Source organism: Pseudophryne corroboree, chromosome 8 (assembly GCF_028390025.1).
Source record: "Pseudophryne corroboree isolate aPseCor3 chromosome 8, aPseCor3.hap2, whole genome shotgun sequence".
NCBI lineage: Eukaryota > Metazoa > Chordata > Amphibia > Anura > Myobatrachidae > Pseudophryne > Pseudophryne corroboree.
Window position 1 is genome coordinate 235,437,320 of NC_086451.1, and position 21,201 is coordinate 235,458,520.

The 21,201-nt window shown below is 49.7% G+C and overlaps 1 protein-coding gene across 12 annotated transcripts in view; it reads left to right on the forward strand.

The window, feature by feature from the left end:
• DLG3 (discs large MAGUK scaffold protein 3) overlaps positions 1-21,201 on the forward strand; it is a 699,019-nt gene that overhangs the window by 431,605 nt on the left and 246,213 nt on the right. The window contains exon 1 of one of the 12 annotated variants that reach the window (XM_063937120.1): positions 2,952-3,060. The exons of 10 other annotated variants lie outside the window; for them this stretch is intronic. The gene's annotated coding sequence lies outside the window, so the exon portion shown is untranslated. Of the gene's footprint in view, positions 1-2,951; positions 3,061-4,611; positions 4,717-21,201 lie in introns of those variants that run through there. One more of the 12 variants, XM_063937119.1, reaches the window with a different exon arrangement.

Sequence of the window (21,201 nt, forward strand, 5' to 3'; positions counted from 1 at the left end):
CCGAGCAGCTACGTGGTCAGGGGAGAACACGTTTGTAAATTTTTACAAATTTGATACCCTGGCAAAGGAGGACCTGGAGTTCTCTCATTCGGTGCTGCAGAGTCATCCGCACTCTCCCGCCCGTTTGGGAGCTTTGGTATAATCCCCATGGTCCTTTCAGGAACCCCAGCATCCACTTAGGACGATAGAGAAAATAAGAATTTACTTACCGATAATTCTATTTCTCGGAGTCCGTAGTGGATGCTGGGCGCCCATCCCAAGTGCGGATTATCTGCAATACTTGTACATAGTTATTGTTAACTAATTCGGGTTATTGTTTAGGAAGCCATCTTTCAGAGGCTCCTCTGTTATCATACTGTTCACTGGGTTTAGATCACAAGTTGTACGGTGTGATTGGTGTGGCTGGTATGAGTCTTACCCGGGATTCAAAATCCTCCCTTATTGTGTACGCTCGTCCGGGCACAGTGCCTAACTGGAGTCTGGAGGGGGGTCATGGGGGGAGGAGCCAGTACACACCACCTGACCTGTAAAAGCTTTACTTTTGTGCCCTGTCTCCTGCGGAGCCGCTATTCCCCATGGTCCTTTCAGGAACCCCAGCATCCACTACGGACTCCGAGAAATAGAATTATCGGTAAGTAAATTCTTATTTTCACTTGCGATTCTGTGAGGAGACCTGCAAAACATGCACTGTGTGGGGTCCTGAGGACCGAGTTTGAGAACCTCTGCTCTAAACTGCTTAGCTCAGTCACTGTCTCCATGAAACTTAAGCTGGGTACACACTAGATCAGGCCTGGCCAACCGGTGGCTCTCCAGCTGTTGAGAAACTACAAATCCCAGCATGCCCTGCCACAGTATTACTTTTAGGCCATGCTAAATCTGCAGCAGGGTATGCTGGGATGTGTAGTTTCAGAACATCTGGAGAGCCACAGGTTGGCCAAGCCTGCCCTAGAGTATCAGAATTTTTTTTCATGGCACCCCTAGGCCAAACGTTTCTTATTGAGAAATTTTAAAGAAATATTAAATGAAGTAAATTGTGTTTACATGTCATCCTTAGGTTCAGTTATGTGGTGGGGAACCTAGATTTGCTTCTGTTTAACCACATATTTTATGAATGGCAGCCACCAGCACTGGTATAATGTAATAGGCAAAGCCATTGCTGATGGCTTCCAATTAGAAGTTTTATCATCCCTTCTAAAGAGGGCACGTGCAGATGTTGCCTGTATCAACCATACCTCCCAACATGACCCTCTCCAGCAGGAATCAAATGCTCTGCTTCTGGACTTTTCTCTTAATTTATGATTGCCATCACATGTTTTGAACAGGTTAATGGATAGAAAAGGTGTTTCAGCACAGGTGATGGCAAGCATGCATTAAGAGGGAAGTCCAGGAGCAGAGCGTTCTGTCCCTCCCGGAGAGGGTTATGTTGGGATGTAGGGTATCAACCAATTAGATTCTAGCTATAATTTTTTTCATACATTCTACAAAATAAAAGCTAGAATCTGAATGAATGTTACGAGTAATACCTCCACTTGCCTTATTTAGGTTTGATAGCTCTCCCACATAGTGCATATGTCTTAGGATCCCCTGCGTTACAGCCTGCTTTCTCCTCCCAATAATGCACACAGCGATAGCTAATGCTGGCATAGCATGTGCCAACTAGGGCAGTGTGACCTGAGGACGCTATAGTTTAGGTTTGTTTCCGCATGCAGATAAGCTAATAACGTGCACGGCTATGCACTCTCCATTACATACCTCCCAACTGTCCCGATTTCAGCAGGACAGTCCCGCTATTCGGACACTGTCCCACTGTCCCTCTCGCGGGTCAGTGTCCCGCAGGGGAGGGGGGTAGTTGGGGAGGCTTTGATCACCCGCTGCTCTTTGCAAAGCAGCGAGTGATCTCTAAATAGAAACTGTGCGCACGCGCACGGCATCTATGCAGTGCGGGGAGTAAGCCGGGGGCTGCCCAGCTGCTCAGGGAGCGCTGGGCACGCCCCCTAAATGACGAAAATGGACCCTCAGCGTGTGACCATGCCCACTCGGCAGTAGCCACGCTTATCCCACCCGAGGCCACACCCCTTTTTCGGGGGGGCACGCGGCAACGCAGCGCAGAGTGTCCCGACTTACAAAGATTAAAAGTTGGGAGGTACGCTATTATGGTTAGGGATGGCCATTGACCATCTATGATTTGAAATCATTGATGGGTTGTGACCAATGTCCAATACTTTTACCATTGATGGAGACCCAGATGGTTTAGTGCTACCAATTTTTTTCCCTTCTCCCTCCAAATGTCAGAGCAAGGAGCTTGATCCCGCCCTCTAACACCCGCAAGGTCCAGCCCCAGGCTTTGATTGGCCTGCAATTCATGTTACATTTAATACAGGGGTTGCCATCGATGGGTAAAACTATAGATGATTCCCTTAAAGATGGTTTTACACCATCTCTATGTTATCCATCAATGGAACCATTGATGCATAACCCACCGATGGCCATCCCTACTGCAGCTTTATTGCGTGACCTCAGGATTGTGTCTATTTCCTAGTGGGCCAAGGGACATTTGACCCACGTGACACGCAAGAGAAGGGGGTGAGCAAGTTCGGCAAAGGGTCCAGAAATGGACACGGTAGCTCGTAGTTGGTGGCGTGGATACTGAAAGTAGTATCCGTCCTTGCTCCGCCCCCTGACGTCACAGGTCCCATAGCCCACTAGGATTTAGCATCTACCGTGAGTGACCTCAGTACAGACTGACCGTTCTTTATAAGTACGAACAGCAACCATCCGAGACAAGTATTGTAGGTGTGGCCTGTTGAAAAGTGGGCGGGAAAATACAGAGTTTTGGTTGGGCGGCAACACGCGATGTGCCGCTGAGTGGCTGATTGAGCTGGTCGCGATCTGATTGGTTAGTTGACTTGCAAGCTACATGGTTGGTGGATTGCTTCTGGCCGGAAGAGGCGGAGATTACCATTCGCAGAGTTTCGCCTGTTGTTTCGTTGAAACGGCTGCAGAGACCCGGGAGCCGGGCTTGTGCTAGTTACCGCAGGACGGACGGTGTTACGTGTACAGGTGGGTGGCCAGCAAGCCGGGGGTCAGTGGCTGTGCATGCCCTGTGACGGTCTGGGCGCGGTCTCCGCAACCCCAGAGGTCAGAGCGCAGCCGGGGAGGACGCGGATACGTGAGTCAGGAATGTGCCGGCGAGAACGCTGTTTCCGTTGTCAGGGCAGTACGGTGGTGGTACTGCATGCGCGGTTACATGACGCCGGCAGGTGTGTGCGGTGTGTCCTGCTCGAGGCGGGCTGTGCTCCCCGTGTCCTGCAGGGAGGGAGGGGACACTCCTGGCACCTCTGTCTGGCTACTGGCGGCAGCGCTGCTCCCAGTCCCTGGCTGTCAGTGACCTGTATGACTGCTACTGCTGTTACTCACACCCAGTGCACAAGTCTAATCACTCACAGATGTTCCCAGATACATATCTATGTGTGTAATAAATATATATAATATATGTGAGAAATCCCTGGTCCCGTCTTTGTGAATGTATGATACACCAGTAACACGGATACATGTATATTATAGCCGGTGACTTCCAGCGCTCGTTAGAGAGTTGGTGTAAAGCATAAATCACTGGAAACCATTACTGATAATAAGGATCGCCTCCATGAGTGTCGGTGTATTTCCACCCTTGCAGTGATGTTGGGATTTGCTCCTACCTCCAGCCGCTCCTTCTCTGTTTCTACTTCCAGTCCCTGTCAGAGTAACCCGGCCCTCTGCTCTTCTCTCTATAAATCTCTCACTTTGATGACCTCAACAGCTTCTTCAGTACTCAGTATTCGCTCTATGCCATCACCACCCAGATCCCCCTTTCTCCAGCACCTTCTCTCTCATGTCCAGTTGTCTCTCCCATGGGTGAAAACACCATTATCACATCTGTTCCCAAGTCAGGTGTCCGGGCATCATACATGCTTAACGTCTTCCTCACCTTCACCCCATGCATCCTGGCTTTGCTACATTGCCAGACTCTATCTCAGCAGCATCCTATCTGGTGCACCTGATCCAATATATACTAGTTCCTCTACCCCAGTATTTTCCAATTCATTCTCTTCATCTTCACTTACAAAGCCCTCACCCAGTCCTGCCTTCCCTGCACTTCCAGCCTCTTATCCCTTCTGACACCCTTCATCATCCTCCAAGACTTCTTTAGGTGCATAAACACTGGGCGTTTTTGCCCAGCGTGTATGCATAGCGATAATCGCTGGGCTGAAAAGCGTTCAGTGCATACACACTGAGCGCTTTCCCCCCCTACCCAGCGATGTCAGCGGAGGTGAGTGGCTTTCCATAGCAGGACGCTATGGAAAAAAGCCCACCCCGCCGTTCATCTACTGGTAATACCAGTAGATGAACGCGGCCGCCAGCGATGAAGCGGGAGCGTGCATCAGCGATCATCGCTTGTGCATACACACTGGGCGGCTTTGAGCTGAAAGCAGCTCAACACACAAAAAGTGAGCTGCTTTCAGCTCAAAACCACCCAGTGTGTATGGGCCTTTACACAGAGCACTCTCCATGCCAGTAAATCTTCAACCATTCGGTACTAGGCCTGTCCTCTGTCTATCCTGAGCATGTCAGTAGGCTTTATTAGCAGGGTGCTACACCCTGCCCAATTTTAGAGTGGCAAAATGCACCATGTCCTAATTGTAGCCCTCTGCTAAAACAGCCAGCCCCGTTCTACAGGTACCCGCTGTTGTTTGTTTTGTGATGATACATTGTCATGAAAATTGTATTTTGGGTATTTTTACTTTTCACTTTCTGTTATGTCACAATACTCTATTGTGTTAGATGAGGCATTCCCAACCACGGTCCTCAAGGCACACCAACAGTGCAGGTTTTAGTGATATCCAGGCTTCAGCACAGGTGATTTAATTAGTAGCTCAGTTATTTTGATTTAACCATCTGCGCTGCAGCCTGGATATCACTAAAACCTGCACTGTTGGTGTGCCTTGAGGACCGTGGTTGGGAATGCCTGTGTTAGATTGTCATTCTACTTGTTTTATTTATCCACCTTGTCCCACCTACTACACCAGAGGTTCTCAAACTCGGTCCTCGGGAGCCCACACAGTGCATGTTTTGCAGGTAACCCAGCAGCTGCACAGGTGTATTAATTACTCACTGACACATTTTAAAAGGTCCACAGGTGGAGCTAATTATTTAACTTGCGATTCTGTGAGGAGACCTGCAAAACATGCACTGTGTGGGCCCCTGAGGACCGAGTTTGAGAACCTCTGCACTACACAGTGGTTGCGTGTAAACAAAATTATGGGGAATACTGGCTGGCACGTATATATTATAGCAGTGGCTCTCAAATTTTTGGGAATCACGGTGCCCTAGAGTATCATAATTATTTCTCTGACGTCCTAGTGGATGCTGGGTACTCCGTAAGGACCATGGGGAATAGACGGGCTCCGCAGGAGACTGGGCACTCTAAAGAAAGATTTAGGTCTACCTGGTGTGCACTGGCTCCTCCCCCTATGACCCTCCTCCAAGCCTCTGTTAGATTTCTGTGCCCGGCTGAGCTGGATGCACACTAGGGGCTCTCCTGAGCTCCTAGGAAGAAAGTATATGTTAGGTTTTTTATTTTCAGTGAGACCTGCTGGCAACAGGCTCACTGCACAGAGGGACTAAGGGGAGAAGAAGCGAACCTACCTAAGTGGTGGTAGCTTGGGCTTCTTAGGCTACTGGACACCATTAGCTCCAGAGGGATCGAACACAGGACCCGACCTCGTCGTCCGGAGCCGCGCCGCCGTCCCCCTTACAGAGCCAGAAGCAAGAAGGTGGTCCGGAAAATCGGCGGCTGAAGACTTCTGTCTTCTCCAAGGTAGCGCACAGCACTGCAGCTGTGCGCCATTGCTCCTCATGCACACCACACACTGCGGTCACTGATGGGTGCAGGGCCCTGGGGGGGGGGCGCCCTGAGCAGCAATATTAACACCTTGGCTGGCGAACTGACACCATATATAGCCCCAGGGGCTATATAGGTGTTTATTAACCCCTGCCAGAACTTTTACAATAGCGGGAGAAAGCCCGCCGAAAAAGGGGCGGAGCCATCTCCCTCAGCACACTGGCGCCATTTTCCCTCACAGCTCTGCTGGAGGAATCGCTCCCTGGCTCTCCCCTGCAGTCCTGCACTACAGAAGAGGGTTAAAAAGAGAGGGGGGGGGGTACAAATTAGGCGCAGTATATATATATTATGCAGCTATAAGGGAAAACACTCTCTATAGGTGATATCCCTGTGATATATAGCGCTCTGGTGTGTGCTGGCATACTCTCCCTCTGTCTCCCCAAAGGGCTTTGTGGGATCCTGTCCTCTGTCAGAGCATTCCCTGTGTGTGTGCTGTGTGTCGGTACTGCTGTGTCGACATGTATGATGAGAATAATGATGTGGAGGCGGAGCAAATGCCTGTGAATGGGATGTCACCCCCTGCGGGGTCGACACCGGTGTGGATGGACTTATGGAAGGAATTACGTGACAGTGTCAACTCCTTACATAAAAGGTTTGCCGACAATAGGACAGCCGGCTGCTCAGCTTGTGCCTGTCCAAGCGCCTCACATGTCATCAGGGGCTCTAAAACGCCAGCTACCTCAGATGGCAGACACAGATGTTGACACGGATACCGACTCCAGTGTCGACGACGATGAGACTAGTGTACCTTCCAATAGGGCCACCCGTTACATGATTGAGGCAATGAAAAATGTATTACACATTTCTGATAATACCCCAGATACCACAAAAAAAGGGTATTATGTTTGGTGACAGAAAACTACCAGTAGTTTTCCTGCATCTGAGGAATTGATATGAGGTGTGTGAGGAAGCGTGGACTACCCCCGATAAGAAATTGATAATTTCTAAGCAGCGTACCCTTTTCCGCCAGAGGATAGGTCACGTTGGGAAATAACCCCTAGGGTAGAAAAAGCGGTTACACGCTTATTAATAAAGGTGGCACTACCGTCACGGATACGGCCGCCCTGAAGGACCTGCTGATAGAAAGCAGAAAACTACCCTTAAAAGCTATATACACACACACGGGCATTATATTGAGACCTGCTATTGCCTCGGCATGGATGAGCAGTGCGGCAGCTGCGTGGTCAGATTCCCTGTCGGATAATATTTATACTATAGATAGGGACAATATTTTGCTGAAAATAGAGCATATAAAAGACGCTGTCTTATACATGCGTGATGCACAGAGGGATATTTGCCGACTGGCATCACTAATAAGCGCTAGGTAAAACCATTGCCGACAGACGGGGGTTATGGACTCGGCAATGGTCGGGCGATGCCGATTAAAAACGGCACATGGAAGTTTGCCCTAGAAGAGGGTGGAACTGTTTGGGGATGGTCTTTCAGACCTCGTTTCCACAGCTACGGCTGGGAAATCAAAACTTTTGCCACAAGCTACCCCACAGCAAAAGTAAGCACTGTATTATCAGGTACAGTCCCTTCGGCCCCAGAAAAGTAGAGGGCTAGAGGCTCATCTTTTCTGCCAAGAGGAAAAGGTAGAGGGAAAAAGCTGCAGCACACAGCTAGTTTCCCGGGAGCAGAAGTCCTCCCCTGCGTCCGGTAAGTCCACAGCATGACGCTGGGGCTGCTCAGGCGGACCCGGGTACGGTGGGGGCCCGTCTCAGAAATTTCAGCGCACAGTGGGCTCTCTCACAGGTGGATCCCTGGGTTCTTCAAACAGTATCTCAGAGGTACAGGCTGGAATTCGAGACGTCTCCCCCCCGCCGTTTCCTAAAATCTGCCTTACCGGCAACTCCCTCTTCCAGGGAGGCAGTGTTGGTGGCTATCCAAAAAACTGTATTCACAGCAAGTGATTATCGAGGTACCCCTCCTTCAACAGGAAAAGGGTTACTATTCCACAATGTTTGTGGTACCGAAACCGGACGGTTCGGTGAGACCCATCTTAAATTTAAAATCCTTGAACACATATAACAAAGTTCAAGATGGAATCGCTCAGGGCGATTATTGCGATCCTGGACGAGGGGGATTACAGGGTCTCTCTGGACATCAAGGATACTTACCTGCATGTCCCCATTTCTCTAACGTCCTAAGTGGATGCTGGGGACTCCGTAAGGACCATGGGGAATAGCGGCTCCGCATGAGACTCGGCACATCTAAAGAAAGCTTTAGGACTAACTGGTGTGCACTGGCTCCTCCCCCTATGACCCTCCTCCAAGCCTCAGTTAGATTTCTGTGCCCGACGAGAAGGGTGCACATTAGGGGCTCTCCTGAGCTTTTTAGTGAAAGTTTTAGTTTAGGTTTGTTATTTTCAGTGAGACCTGCTGGCAACAGGCTCACTGCATCGAGGGACTAAGGGGAGAAGAAGCGAACTCACCTGCGTGCAGAGTGGATTGGGCTTCTTGGCTACTGGACATTAGCTCCAGAGGGACGATCACAGGCCCAGCCTGGATGGGTCTCGGAGCCGCGCCGCCGGCCCCCTTACAGAGCCAGAAGAGTGAAGAGGTCCGGAAAAATCGGCGGCAGAAGACGTTCCTGTCTTCAATAAGGTAGCGCACAGCACTGCAGCTGTGCGCCATTGCTCTCAGCACACTTCATACTCCGGTCACTGAGGGTGCAGGGCGCTGGGGGGGGCGCCCTGAGATGCAATAAAACATGATAAAAATACCTTACATGGCAAAAAATACATCACATATAGCTCCTGGGCTATATGGATGCTTTTAACCCCTGCCAGAATATACAGAAAAACGGGAGATAAGGCCGCCGAAAAGGGGGCGGAGCCTATCTCCTCAGCACATTGGCGCCATTTTCCCTCACAGCTCAGTTGGAGGGAAGCTCCCTGGCTCTTCCCTGCAGTCACTACACTACAGAAAGGGTTAAAAAAAGAGAGGGGGGCACTAATTAGGCGCAGTATTAAAACATACAGCAGCTATAAGGGGAAAAACACTTATATAAGGTTATCCCTGTATATATATATAGCGCTCTGGTGTGTGCTGGCATACTCTCCCTCTGTCTCCCCAAAGGGCTAGTGGGGTCCTGTCCTCTATCAGAGCATTCCCTGTGTGTGTGCTGTGTGTCGGTACGTTTGTGTCGACATGTATGAGGAGAAAAATGATGTGGAGACGGAGCAGAGTGTCTGTAACAGTGATGTCACCACCTAGGGGGTCGACACCTGAGTGGATGTACTGTTGAAAATTACGTGACAGTATCAGCTCTGTATAAAAAAACAGTGGTTGACATGAGACAGCCGGCTACTCAGCTTGTGCCTGTCCAGACGTCTCATAGGCCGTCAGGGGCTCTAAAGCGCCCATTACCTCAGATGGCAGATACAGACGCCGACACGGATACTGACTCCTGTGTCGACGGTGAAGAGACAACCGTGATTTCCAGTAGGGCCACACGTTACATGATTGAGACAATGGAAAATGTTTTATACATTTCTGATAATACGAGTACCACCAAAAAGGGGTATTATGTTCGGTGAGGGAAAAACTACCTGTAGTTTTCCTGAATCTGAGAAATAAAATGAGGTGTGTGATGATGCGTGGGTTTCCCCCCGATAACAATTGATAATTTCTTAAAAAGTATTGGCTGTATACCCTTTCCCGCCAGAGGTTAGGGTGCGTTGGGAAACACCCCCTAGGGGGGATAAGGCACTCACACGCTTGTAAGAACAAGGGCTCTACCCTCTCATGAGATGGCCGCCCTTAAGGATCCTGTTGATAGAAAGCAGGAGGGTATCCAAAAATGTATTCACACACATACTGGTGTTATACTGCGACCAGCAATCGCCTCAGCCTGGAGGTGCAGTGCTGGGTTGGCATGGTCGGATTCCCTGACTGGAAATATTGATATCCTAGATAAGGATAGTATATTATTGCCTATAGAGCATTTAAAAGATGCATTTCTATATATGCATGATGCACAGCGGAATATTTGCCGACTGGCATCAAGTATAAGTGCGTTGTCCAATTCTACCAGTAAAATGGTCAGGTGATGCGGATTCCAAACGGCATTTGGAAGTATTGCCTTTGAAAGGGGACATTTGGGGTCGGTCTTTTAGACCTGGTGGCCACGGCAACAACTGGGAAATCCACGTTTGTACCCCAGGTCGCCTCTCAAAATAAGACGCCGTATTATCAGGCACAGTCCTTTGTTAGCAAGCGGACAAAAGGTTCCTCTTTTCTGCTCGTGACAGAGGGAGAGGAAAAAGGCTGAAGAGATTACCCAGTTCCCAGGAACAGAAACCCTTTCCCGCCTCTGCAAAGCCCTCAGTATGACGCTAGGGCCTTACAAGCTCAGGCACGGTGGGGGCCCGTTCTCAATGAATTTCAGTGCGCAGTGGGCTCACTCGCAAGTAGACCCCTGGATCCTTCAGGTAATATCTCAAGGGTACATATTGGAATTCGAGACGTCTCCCCCTCGCCGTTTCCAAAAGTCGGCTTTACCGACGTCTCCCTCTGACAGGGAGGCAGTTTTGGAAGCCATTCACAAGCTGTATTCCCAGCAGGTGATAATCAAGGTACCCCTCCTGCAACAGGGAACGGGGTATTATTCCACACTATTGTGGTACCGAAGCCAGACGGCTCGGTGAGACCGATTCTAAATCCTAAAATCTTTGAACACTTACATACAGAGGTTCAAATTCAAGATTGAGTCACTCAGAGCAGTGATTGCGAACCTGGAAGAAGGGGACTACATGAAGTCTCGGGACATCAAGGATGCTTACCTTCATGTCAAAATTTACCCTTCTCACCAAGGGTACCTCAGGTTATGGTACAGAACTGTCACTATCAGTTCAGACGCTGCCGTAGGGATGGTCCACGGCACCCCGGGTCTTTACCAAGGTAATGGCCGAAATGATATCCCTTCGAAGGAAGGGAATTTTAGTTATCCCTTACTTGGACGATTCCCTGATAAGGGTAAGATCCAGGGAACAGTTGGATGTCGGTGTAGCACTATCTCAGGTAGTGTTGCGGCAGCACGATTGGATTCTCAATATTCCAAAATCGCAACTGGTTCCGACGACTTGTCTTCTGTTTCCTAGGGATGTTCCTGGACACAGTCCAGAAAAAAGGTGTTTCTCCCGGAAGAGAGAGCCAGGGAGTTATCCGAGCTAGTCAGGAACCTCCTAAAACCGAACCAAGTCTCAGTGCATCAATGCACAAGGGTTCTGGGTAAAAATGGTGGCTTCCTACGAAGCAATCCCATTCGTTAGATTCCACGCAAGAACTTTCCAGTGGAACCTACTGGACAAATGGTCCGGGTCGCATTTTCAGATGCATCAGCGGATAACCCTGTCACCAAGGACAAGGGTATCCATCCTGTGGTGGTTGCAGAGTGCTCATCTTCTAGAGGGCCGCAGATTCGGCATTCAGGACTGGGTCCTGGTGACCACGGATGCCAGCCTGCGAGGCTGGGGAGCAGTCACACAGGGAAGGAATATCCAGGGCTTAGGGTCAAGCCTGGATACATCACTTCACATAAATATCCTGAAGCTAAGGGCCATTTACAATGCTCTAAGCTTAGCAAGACCTCTGCTTCAAGGTCAGCCGGTGTTGATCCAGTCGGACAACATCATGGCAGTCACCCACGTAAACAGACAGGGTGGCACAAGAAGCAGGAGGGCAATGGCAGAAGCTGCAGGGATTCTTCGCTGGGCGGAAAATCATGTGATAGCACTGTCAACAGTATTCATTCCGGGAGTGGACAACTGGGAAGCAGACTTCCTCAGCACGACCTCCACCCGGGAGAGTGGGGACTTCACCCAGAAGTCGTCCACATGATTAAAAAACTCGACAGGTATTGCGCCAGGTCAAGAGACCCTCAGGCAATAGTTGTAGACGCTCTGGTAACACCGTGGGTGTACCAGTCAGTGTATGTGTTCCCTCCTCTGCCTCTCATACCCAAGGTACTGAGATTGATAAGATGGAGAGGAGAAAGCACTATATTCGTGGCTCCGGATTGGCCAAGAAGGACTTGGTAACCGGAACTTCAAGAGATGCTCACGGAGGATCCGTGGCCTCTACCTCTAAGAAGGGACCTGCTCCAGCAAGGACCCTGTCTGTTCCAAGACTTACCGCGGCTGCGTTTGACGGCATGCCGGTTGAACACCGGATCCTGAAGGAAAAAAGGCATTCCGGAGGAAGTCATCCATATCCTGATCTAAAGCCAGGAAGGATGTAACCGCAAAAACATTATCACCGCAATTGGCGAAAATATGTTGCGTAGTGCGAGGCCAGTAAGGCCCGACGGAGGAAATTCAACTGGGTCGATTCCTACATTTCCTGCAAACAGGAGTGTCTATGGGCCTGAAATTGGGGTCCATTAAGGTTCAGATTTCGGCCCTGTCAATTTTCTTCCAAAAAAGAACTAGCTTCAGTCCCTGAAGTTTAGACGGTTGTAAAAGGGGTACTGCATATACAGCCTCCTTTTGTGCCTCCAGTGGCAATTTGGGATCTTAATGTAGTTTGGGTTCCAAAAGTCACATTGGTTTGAACCACTTAAATCTGTGGAGTTAAAATATCTCACATGGAAAGTGGTCATGCTGTTGGCCCTGGCCTGGGCCAGGCGCGTGTCAGAATTGGCGGCTTTATCCTGTAAAAGCCCTTATCTAATTTTCCATTCGGACAGGGCGGAATTGAGGACTCGTCCTCAGTTTCTCCCTAAGGTGGTTCCAGCGTTTTCACCTGAACCAACCTATTGTGGTGCCTGCGGCTACTAGGGACTTGGAGGAATCCAAGTTGCTGGATGTTGTCAGGGCCCTGAAAATATGTTTCCAGGACGGCTGGAGTCAGGAAATCTGACTCGCTGTTTATCCTGTATGCACCCAACAAGCTGGGTGCTCCTGCTTCTAAGCAGACTATTGCTCGTTGGATTTGTAGTACAATTCAGCTTGCCCATTCTGTGGCAGGCCTGCCACAGCTAAAATCTGTAAAAGCCCGTTCCACAAGGAAAGTGGGCTCATCTTGGGCGGCTGCCCGAGGGGTCTCGGCTTTACAACTTTGCCGAGCAGCTACTTGGTCAGGGGCAAACACGTTTGCTAAATTCTACAAATTTGATACCCTGGCTGAGGAGGACCTGGAGTTCTCTCATTCGGTGCTGCAGAGTCATCCGCACTCTCCCGCCCGTTTGGGAGCTTTGGTATAATCCCCATGGTCCTTACGGAGTCCCCAGCATCCACTTAGGACGTTAGAGAAAATAAGAATTTACTTACCGATAATTCTATTTCTCATAGTCCGTAGTGGATGCTGGGCGCCCATCCCAAGTGCGGATTGTCTGCAATACTTGTACATAGTTATTGTTACAAAAATCGGGTTATTATTGTTGGGAGCCATCTTTTCAGAGGCTCCTCTGTTATCATACTGTTAACTGGGTTCAGATCACAAGTTATACGGTGTGATTGGTGTGGCTGGTATGAGTCTTACCCGGGATTCAAAATCCTTCCTTATTGTGTACGCTCGTCCGGGCACAGTATCCTAACTGAGGCTTGGAGGAGGGTCATAGGGGGAGGAGCCAGTGCACACCAGTTAGTCCTAAAGCTTTCTTTAGATGTGCCCAGTCTCCTGCGGAGCCGCTATTCCCCATGGTCCTTACGGAGTCCCCAGCATCCACTACGGACTATGAGAAATAGAATTATCGGTAAGTAAATTCTTATTTTACCCTCCTCACCAGGAGTACCTCAAGATTGTGGTACCGGACTGTCACTATCAGTTCCAGACGCTGCCGTTTGGATTATCCACGGCACCGAGGGTCTTTACCATGGGTAATGACCGAAATGATGATACTCCTTCGCAAGAAGGGAGTTTTAATTATCCCGTACTTGGACGATCTCCTGATACAGGCGAGATCCAAGGAACAGTTGGTAAGGGGGTAGCACTTTCTCCGGAAGTGCTGCAACAGCAGGACTGGATTCTCAATTCCAAAGTCACAGCTGGTCCCGACGACACGTCTTCTGTTCCTGGGAATGATTCTGGAAACAGACCAGAAAAAAGTGTTTCTTCCAATGGAAAAAGCCGAGGAGTTGTCATCTCTAGTCAGAGACATCCTAAAACCGGGACAGGTGTCGGTACATCAATGCACACGAGTCCTGGTAAAAATGGTAGCTTCGTACGAGGCGATTCCATTCGGAAGGTTCCACGCAAGGACTATCCAGTGGGACCTGTTGGTCCGGGTCCCATCTCCAGATGCAACAGCGTATAACCCTGTCGGCAAGGACCAGGGTGTCGCTGCTGTGGTGGCTGCAGAGGGCTCATCTACTAGAGGGCCGCAGATTCGGAATACAGGACTAGGTCCTGGTGACCACGGATGCCAGCCTTCGGGGCTGGGGTGCAGTCACACAGGGAGGAAATTTCCAAGGACTGTGGTCAAATCAGGAGATTTCGCTTCACATAAATATTCTGGAGCTAAGGGCCATTTACAATGCCCTAAGCCAAGCAAGACCCCTGCTTCAGAACCGGCCGGTACTGATCCAATCAGACAACATCACGGCGGTCGCCCATGTAAACAGACAGGGCGGCACAAGAAGAAGGAGGGCAATGGCAGAAGTCACAAGGATTCTCCGATGGGCAGAGAATCATGTGTTAGCACTGACAGCAGTGTTCATTCCGGGAGTGGACAACTGGGAAGCAGACTTCCTCAGCAGGCACGACCTCCACCCGGGAGAATGGGGACTTCATCCAGAAGTCTTCCAGATGCTGGTAAACCGTTGGGAAAAACCACAGGTGGACATGATGGCGTCCCGCCTCAACAAAAAGCTAAAAAGATATTGCGCCAGGTCAAGGGACCCTCAGGCGATCGCTGTGGACGCTCTAGTGACACCGTGGGTGTACCAGTCGGTTTATGTGTTTCCTCCTCTACCTCTCATACCCAAAGTACTGAGAATAATAAGAAAGCGAGGAGTGAGAACTATTCTCGTGGCTCCGGATTGGCCAAGAAGGGCTTGGTACCCGGAGCTTCAAGAGATGCTTGCAGAGGACCCTTGTCCTCTGCCGCTCAGACAAGACCTGCTGCAGCAGGGACCCTGTCTGTTCCAAGACTTACCGCTGCTGCGTTTGACGGCATGGCGGTTGAACGCCGGATCCTAAAGGAAAAAGGCATTCCAGAGGAAGTCATCCCTACCCTGATCAAGGCCAGGAAGGATGTCACCGCAAAACATTATCACCGCATTTGGCGAAAATATGTTGCTTGGTGTGAGGCCAGGAAGGCCCCAACGGAGGAATTTCAACTGGGTCGATTCCTGCATTTCCTGCAAGCAGGTGTGACGTTGGGCCTCAAATTGGGGTCCATTAAGGTCCAGATCTCGGCCCTGTCGATTTTCTTCCAGAAAGAACTGGCTTCACCGCATGAAGATTTTCTTCCAGAAAGAACTGGCTTCACCGCCTGAAGTTCAGACTTTTGTCAAGGGAGTTCTGCATATTCAGCCTCCTTTTGTGCCCCCAGTGGCACCTTGGGATCTCAATGTGGTTTTGGGAGTTTCTGAAATCACATTGGTTTGAGCCACTTAAGACTGTGGATTTAAAATATCTCACGTGGAAAGTGGTTATGTGGTTGGCTCTGGCTTCGGCCAGACGTGTGTCAGAATTGTCGGCTTTGTTCCTGTAAAAGCCCCTATCTGATTTTCCATATGGATAGGGCAGAGTTGAGGACTCGTCCTCAGTTTCTCCCGAAGGTGGTATCAGCTTTTCACTTGAACCAACCTATTGTGGTGCCTGCGGCTACTAGGGACTTGGAGGATTCCAAGTTTCTGGACGTAGTCAGGGCCCTGAAAATTTATATTTCCAGGACGGCTGGAGTCAGGAAAACTGACTCGCTGTTTATTTTATATGCACCCAACAAGCTGGGTGCACCTGCTTCTAAGCAGACTGTCGCGCGCTGGATTTGTAGCACTATTCAGCTGGCGCATTCTGCGGTGGGACTACCGCAGCCTAAATCTGTAAAAGCCCATTCCACGAGGAAGGGGGGCTCATCTTGGGCGGCTGCCCGAGGGGTCTCGGCTTTACAACTTTGCCGAGCTGCTACTTGGTCAGGGGCAAACACGTTTGCAAAATTTTATAAATTTGATACCCTGGCTGAGGAGGACCTGGAGTTCTCTCATTCGGTGCTGCAGAGTCATCCGCACTCTCCCGCCCGTTTGGGAGCTTTGGTATAATCCCCATGGTCCTTACGGAGTACCCAGCATCCACTAGGACGTCAGAGAAAATAAGATTTTACTCACCGGTAAATATATTTCTCGTAGTCCGTAGTGGATGTTGGGCGCCCATCCCAAGTGCGGATTGTCTGCAATACTTGTAAATAGTTATTGTTACAAGAATCGGGTTGTTATTGCGAGCCATCTGTTCAGAGGCTCCATTGTTATCATACTGTTAACCGGGGTTCCTATCACGAGTTATATGGTGTGGCTGGTATGAGTCTTACCCGGGATTCAAAATCCTTCCTTATTGTGTCAGCTCTTCCGGGCACAGTGTCCTAACTGAGGCTTGGAGGAGGGTCATAGGGGGAGGAGCCAGTGCACACCAGGTAGACCTAAATCTTTCTTTAGAGTGCCCAGTCTCCTGCGGAGCCGTCTATTCCCCATGGTCCTTACGGAGTACCCAGCATCCACTACGGACTACGAGAAATAGATTTACCGGTGAGTAAAATCTTATTTTTCACAGCACCCTTAGGCCAAAAGTTTCTCATTGAGAAATTTAGAAAAATATCAAATGAAGTAAATTGTGTGTGCATATATATATATATATATATCTCCCATTGGCAAGTTCAAGAACCAATTCCTTGTCAATACATCACCTCAACATACATGCACCACGCTGTCTAACTTTATTTTATTTTTTTTGCTGTTAAGAGAAAATTACGTCTTATTTGAATCGAGGATTATTCATTTGGTGGTGTGTCATAGGGATACTGCACTGTATTTTTCGATGTTTGGGTTTTACAATAAAATAAGGAATGTTACTTTCTCTTATGTCCTAGAGGATGCTGGGGTCCATTTTAGTACCATGGGGTATAGACTGTTCTGCAGGAGCCTTCGGCACTTTAAGACTTTTCAACAGTGTGAACTGGCTCCTCCCTCTATGCCCCTCCTCCAGACCTCAGTTTAGAAAATTTGCCCAGGAGACTGGATGCACACTAGTGGAGCTCTACAGAGCTTTGCTGGAAAAAGACTTTCTTAGGTTTTTTATTTTACAGGGAAGCTGCTGGCAACAGCTTCCCTGCTTCGTAGGACTTAGGGAGGGGGGGCGAGTAGGAAACAACTTCTCAATTAGTTAATGGTTCTACTTCCACTGACAGGACACCATTAGCTCCTGAAGGGTACTGAACACAGCCCAAGCCTGGCCAGCGTTCACTCCCACAGCACTGCCGCCACCCCCTAACAGAGCCAGAAGTCAGAGAGCTGGTTAGTATATTACCGGAGTCCTGCAGAGAGGGGATCCTCCGGTCATCGTTGGTGGCATACAGGTACACGCCCAGCGGAGGGACGCTGCGCGCCATGTCTCTCAGCACAAGGGTGCAGAGCGCGCAGAGGGGGGGGGGGGGGCGCGCTCTCTGAGGGCATGTTTTAAAACCTTACTCTCACTGGCAAAAAGGGCACATACATGTACAGCCGCTGATGTGCCATCCCCAGCCATTATAAATATTACATTGCTGAGGCTGAAGGGCGGAGCTTCTCCTCAGACTTGCCAGAACACTCACTGGGTGCCATTTTCTCCTGCAGATACTCCAGTGTGAAGCTCCTGAACGCTGTTTCTCTTCATGACAATGCTGATACAAGTACAGGGTGTTATAGAAGGGGCACAGAGTGTTCATTATAAATAGGTTTGTGGGCCTATTATTGGTATATGCGCTGTAATTGGGTAATATTTCCACAATTCATAATAAGGCGCAGTGTGTGGACTGGCAAATCCCTCTGTGTATCTCTGACAGACTTTAGTGTGGGTCTGTCCCCAATAGCTCCCCTGTGTGATAGGTGTGTGTGTGTGTGTACAAGTGTGTAACATGTCAGACATTGGGGAGGGTTCTTCCCAGGTAGAACCCATTTTAGATGCACAAGAGGGTAATGTGGTGGCCCTTCCCTCTCAGAAGGAGCCAGAGTGGGTGAGAATGTTGCAAAAGAATATGTCAATGCTTGCAAACAAATTCTCTAGTGATGAGCGGATTCAGTTTTACTCTGTTCTCAAAACGGCATCTTATTGGCTATCCAAAACACGTGACATCCGTGAGCCAATAAGATGCCGTTTTAAGAACCGAGTAAAACCGAATCCGCTCATCACTACAATTCTCTGAGTCTGAACAACAGACTAAATATTGGAGGCAGTATGTGGAGGATGCACTGTTTACTGACCCCTCCATATCATCCACTCGGGTCCCATCCAGTTCCCAGAAAAGGTCTCTGGCCCAGATAACGCAAGGGGACACAGACACAGATTCCGACTCTGATGTCGACACTGGGGATTTGAGAGGGGTAGACCCCAAATTAGCCAAAAGCATGCAATGGGGTCGATTCAATTCGGCAACTTATGAATAGCGGAGGGAATTAGCTACCGACGCTATTCAATTCAGCTCCAGTTAAGTCGGCGATGGCCCGTTCTCGCCGACTAAACAGGTTGAATTGTCGGGAGAACGGGCATTCTCCGACGTAACTCCCACGGCGCGAGGCAGCACTTTTATCGGGTTTCTTCTCTCATCCCCCGGGGATGAGAGAAGAATTCCCGACAATTGCTGGTAACTTAGCAGCTGAATTGAATAGCGTCGGGAGCTAATTCCCGGCGCTATTCATAAGTTGCCGAATTGAATCGACCCCAATGTATGATAGTTGCTATAAAGGAAGTGTTGGAGTTTCTTGAAACACTGGTCCCAGAGGAAAAGGATTATTTCTCTGACGTCCTAGTGGATGCTGGGAACTCCGTAAGGACCATGGGGAATAGCGGCTCCGCAGGAGACTGGGCACAACTAAAAGAAAGCTTTTAGACTACCTGGTGTGCACTGGCTCCTCCCACTATGACCCTCCTCCAGACCTCAGTTAGATTTCTGTGCCCGGCCGAGCTGGATGCACACTAGGGGCTCTCCTGAGCTCCTAGAAAGAAAGTTTATTTTAGGTTTTTTATTTTACAGTGAGACCTGCTGGCAACAGGCTCACTGCATCGAGGGACTAAGGGGAGAAGAAGCGAACCTACCTGCTTGCAGCTAGCTTGGGCTTCTTAGGCTACTGGACACCATTAGCTCCAGAGGGATCGACCGCATGGAACTGGCCTTGGTGTTCGATCCCGGAGCCGCGCCGCCGTCCCCCTTACAGAGCCAGTAAGAAGAGGTCCGGAAAATCGGCGGCAGAAGACATCAGTCTTCACCAAGGTAGCGCACAGCACTGCAGCTGTGCGCCATTGCTCCTCATACACACTTCACACTCCGGTCACTGAGGGTGCAGGGCCCTGGGGGGGGGGCGCCCTGAGCAGCAATAAAAACACCTTGGCTGGCAAATATATCACAATATATAGCCCCAGAGGCTATATATGTGATAAATACCCCTGCCAGAATCCATAAAAAAGCGGGAGAAAAGTCCACGGAAAAAGGGGCGGAGCTATCTCCCTCAGCACACTGGCGCCATTTTCTCTTCACAGTGCAGCTGGAAGACAGCTCCCCAGGCTCTCCCCTGTAGTTTGCAGGCTCAAAGGGTTAAAAAGAGAGGGGGGGGCACTAAATTTAGGCGCAATATTGTATATACAAGCAGCTATTGGGAAAAATTCACTCAATATAGTGTTAATCCCTAAATTATATAGCGCTCTGGTGTGTGCTGGCATACTCTCTCTCTGTCTCCCCAAAGGGCTGTGTGGGGTCCTGTCCTCAGTCAGAGCATTCCCTGTGTGTGTGCGGTGTGTCGGTACGGCTGTGTCAACACGTTTGATGAGGAGGCTTATGTGGTGGCAGAGCAGATGCCGATAAATGTGATGTCGCCCCCTGTGGGGCCGACACCAGAGTGGATGGATAGGTGGAAGGTATAAACCGACAGTGTCAACTCCTTACATAAAAGGCTGGATGACGTAACAGCTGTGGGACAGCCGGCTTCTCAGCCGCGCCTGCCCAGGCGTCTCAAAGGCCATCAGGGGCTCAAAAACGCCCGCTCCCTCAGATGGCAGACACAGATGTCGACACGGAGTCTGACTCCAGTGTCGACGAGGTTGAGACATATACACAATCCACTAGGAACATCCGTTACATGATCCCGGCAATAAAAAATGTGTTACACATTTCTGACATTAACCCAAGTACCACTAAAAAAGGGTTTTATGTGTGGGGAGAAAAAGCAGGCAGTGTTTTGATACGGCCACTTTGAAGGTACCTGCTGATAAAAAGCAGGAGGCTATCCTGAAGTCTGTATTTACACACTCAGGTACTAGACTGAGACCTGCAGATAGTGCTGCTGCAGCGTGGTCTGTGACCCTGTCAAACAGGGATACTATTTTGCGAACATAAGAGCATATTAAAGACGTCGTCTTATATATGATGGATGCACAGAGGGATATTTTGCCGGCTGGCATCCAGAATTAATGCAATGTCCATTCTGTCAGGAGGGTATAAGAGACCCGACACTGGACAGGTGATGCTGACTTTAAAAGGCACATAGAGCCTTATAAGGGTGAGGAATTGTTTGGGGATGGTTTCTGGGACCTCGTATCCACAGCAACAGCTGGGAAGAAATTTTTTTACCTCAGGTTTCCTCACAGCCTAAGAAAGCACTGTATTATCAGGTACAGTCCTTTCGGCTTCAGAAAAGCAAGCGGGTCAAAGGCGCTTCCTTTCTGCACAGAGACGAGGGAAGAGGGAAAAAGCTGCACCAGTCAGCCAGTTCCCAGAATCAAAAATCTTCCCCCGCTTCCTCTGAGTCCACCGCATGACGCGGGGGCTCCACAGGCGTAGCCAGTTACGGTGGGGGGCCGCCTCAAAAATTTCAGCGATCAGTGGGCTCGCACACAGGTGGATCCCTGGATCCTTCAAGTAGTATCTCAGGGGTACAAGCTGGAATTCGAGGCATCTCCCCCCCCGCCGTTTCCTCAAATCTGCCTTGCCGACAACTCCCTCAGGCAGGGAGGCTGTGCTAGAGGCAATTCACAAGCTGTATTCCCAGCAGGTGATAGTCAAGGTGCCCCTACTTCAACAAGGACGGGGTTACTATTCCACACTGTTTGTGGTACCGAAACCGGACGTTTCGG